This window comes from Solanum tuberosum, unplaced genomic scaffold (genome assembly GCF_000226075.1).
Source record: "Solanum tuberosum cultivar DM 1-3 516 R44 unplaced genomic scaffold, SolTub_3.0 scf00182, whole genome shotgun sequence".
Taxonomy (NCBI): Eukaryota; Viridiplantae; Streptophyta; class Magnoliopsida; order Solanales; family Solanaceae; genus Solanum; species Solanum tuberosum.
The window spans coordinates 986,547-990,213 of record NW_006239108.1 but is presented as its reverse complement, the minus strand read 5'-3'; the positions used below and the strand labels follow the sequence as shown (position 1 = coordinate 990,213).

General features: G+C 36.0%; 1 protein-coding gene across 3 annotated transcripts in view; it reads left to right on the top strand.

The window, feature by feature from the left end:
- LOC102580094 (alpha-taxilin) overlaps positions 1 to 3,667 on the top strand; it is a 39,774-nt gene that overhangs the window by 30,068 nt on the left and 6,039 nt on the right. The window lies entirely within an intron of this gene.

Here is a 3,667-nt window from a genome sequence, read left to right as displayed (position 1 = left end):
AAAAAAAAAAAGGTACTTAATGACTCTAATTAGTTATATTGTATTGCCTTCTTTAATTTCTTACTCGGAAAAGGGCCTAAAATACCTTCGAAGTATTGAAAATGGTACACAACTACCCCTCATCCACCTATTGGCTCCAAAATACCCTCCTCATCCACCCATTGGCTCACAAATACCCTCCCCATCCACCTTTGGGTCCAATTTTAGCCACTTCATTAACGGAGCACCATTTAAAATAATTAAATAATCCTTTTAATTACGTGGCGCTCAACCATTGGTTGCAATCTAATTATTTAATATAATTTTAAACCTACCCATTACCCACCCATTTTTAACTAAACCCGCCCCAATACTAATTAAACCCGCCCTAAAATATAATTTTAAACTCACCCATTACCCTCCCATTTTTAACTAAACCCGCCCCAATACTTATTAAACCCGCCAGACCCAATACAAAAAGAACCCAATATTTTCATATGGCGTATCTAGGTTATCACATATGAGTTCAACTTAATACAAATTTTTCAATATGGAACATATATATAAATATATATATATATATGTGTGCGCGCGTGTGTGTGGGGCAAGCCTCTAACATTTAGCAAATACAGGGTAATAACTAAAACAACTCAATCAATCAAGATTTTTGGTATGATGTTTTTCTAATCATCAAGTACGAAAACTTGCACAACAATATCAACAGCACATAAAAATGCCCACAATGTGAAAGTCTGGATTTCATCAACGACAGGAGGCACAAAAAAATGTCCACAATGTGACTGCACAACAATATCAACAACACCCTTGATATAAACGCAATTTCACTTTAAAGTACAATTATGTATTTCCCTATTACAACTAACAATCATAAAAATGAAAATCCCACAAAACCACTCAAACAGATCAAAAAAATCAAACAAGGAGAAATACTCGTATGAAAATATTGGGTTCTTTTTGTATTGGGTCTGGCGGGTTTAATAAGTATTGGGGCGGGTTTAGTTAAAAATAGGTGGGTAATGGGTGGGTTTTAAATTATATCAAATAATTAAATTGCAATCAATGGTTGAGAGCCACGTAATTAAAAGGCTTATTTAATTATTTTAAATGGTGCTCCATTAATGAAGTGGCTAAAATTGGACCCAATGGTGGATGAGGAGGGTATTTGTGAGCCAATAGGTGGATGAGGAGGATATTTTAGAGCCAATAGGTGGAAGAGGGATAGTTGTTTACCATTTTCAATACTTCGAGGATATTTTAGGCCCTTTTCCGTTTAATCTTTCCACATTTTACCAACAATCTTTTCATGACAAGCACGTCTTTCAGACTAGATGACCGAGAAGAGGAACAACATTGTTAGACATTGGATAAATAGAATTGTAGGTGGACATAATTGTTAGGCTTTTTTTTCTTTAGAGAGAAGTATTGAGACACCCATAAACTTGAGCCAAATTATTAGTTTTTTTTTATTTTTTAATTTAAAGATTGGGCAGGGCCCATTTATTAAAAATCAAAAGAAAAACTAATACAACTAAGGAGCTTGGGTCCAAAAGTGACCCAAGCCCATGTAAACAACTACAAAAAAATTAAAGAAACCCAGAAACAAAAAAGGAAAATGACGGTCTTCTTCTCCCTTGGCATAGCAGCAACCTCACCCATCGATCTCTATCTTCAATACAAATTTTTAAATTTGAGCGACATCCATCCGGGCATTAACCAGTCTCACTAATGCAATGGATTCAAACTCTTTGAAGACTTCTTCAACTCAAAAGTCGTTTATCTTTTTCAAAGCTAGATAAGATCACTGAGTGGAAGCATTTAAGCTTGAAAGGTCCCCTTAACAGGACGACTCACCCTTTGTTTCTTTATCCTCTGCAGATTGAGCTCAGAAAGCTAATACCACTGCATAAGGAGCTAGAGCATTAGGTAAGTCTTCCCTATTTGTTCGGACATTTCAAGAGAATAGCTTCAACAAAAATGCTTTTTCTTCATGGTCTGAAAATATAGCACGATATTTTTTATCGTTTGCACTGCCTGTGTTTTCAAATAAGCTTGTATTTTTTTACTTGAATTAGTGTATTGCAGCTCATGTGTCATGACTTTGAAATCTATTTTGACACCTTGTAAATCTGATGTTCGAAATCTGTTGTTTGTCCATTTGGATAATCGCCTTGGCCCTCTGTGGTATTTCCGAAACAGTATGAAATTGTTTGTTGTTAGTACCTGCAATGAAGATGTGGTTAGTAAAAAAATCTGCTAACATATTCCCTTGTTTGTAAGTGTTCAACACCTCCACAGTATGCTCTCTCACCAGCCCTTGGATTCTTCTTATATCCACTACAATAGCCCAAGGAATTTCCCAAATCCCGTCTATGATCTTCTTAGCAAGAAGAGAATCTGTTTCGACAATTAGAGGAAGCAAATTATTCGAGATGCAATATTCTAATCCAGCACCCAAAGCTTTCACTTCTACCTCAAGTGCAGATCCTACCAATACCTTGTTCACTTCTGCATACATGAAATCCCCTAAGTGATTTCTAATACAAAATGCATAGACACTGAGGTTCATATTATCCTTGTAAGCACCATCACTGTTGCATTTAAACTTACCTTCCTCGGGGAGCCTCCAACTAACAATTTTACTAGAGATTAGAGGACTGTAATTATCAAATGCTTTCACAATTAGCGGCCAAAACATAGGAATATTATCTAACCAAGGATATCTGTATGCTGCCAACAGAGAGAATTTAGACATCTTCCCTCCATGTGTAATTTTATTCCTTCTTTTCCAAATTTTCCATATTATGAACACAGGAACAGCTTTGAACAAAGGTTTAAGTTTTGGTACACATTTTCCATTCCACCATTTATCAATTGTATGTTTAAGCTGTAAAAAAGGACCTTGAATCCCTACAACATCTGCAAACAACTCCCACAGTTCATTAGCCATAGGACATGTAATAAACTGATGTTCAAAGGTCTCTTAAGAATCGTTATTGCAACAGCAACACACAACAGAATCATGACTTTTATCTTGATCAAAACCTCCCCAATAGGAATTCTTTGAAACCAAATTCTCCATAGCAAAAAGGATATTCTAAAAGGAATTCCTGATTCCCAGATATTCATAATCCCTTCCTGTTTTCCTTTTCTTTGTCTGGAAAGTTCCCATGCACTTTCCACAGTAAATTTTCCAGAACTTTTGGGCATCCACCATGCCTTATCTCTTTCCTCAGATTTCTGCAGCCTTCCAAAAACATTATGAATTTGGTTGCACACTTCAGTAGGGAATAACTCCTCCATCAGATTATAGTTCCATCCTTCCTCATTTCTGATCTGTTGAACCTCTTTATAGGCTTCATTAATCTCATAAGAAATAGGAAGATATGAATGTATAGCCCCTAGTTGTATCTAATTATCATACCACAAGCTAGTATGACCAATTCTTGTCTCCCACCAGATATTTTGGTCAAAAAAGTCTGGCTTGTAGCATATGCTTCCAAATCTGTGAAACACCTTTCCATTCTACCTTCTGAGGTCTAATTCTTTTACAATACTTATTCCACATGAAAGTAGACCATAGGGTGTTTGTGGTTCTAAATTTCCACCATAGCTTTGCAAAAAGAGCTTTTGATACATCAAAATAAGGATCTAAACCCCAACCCTCCTT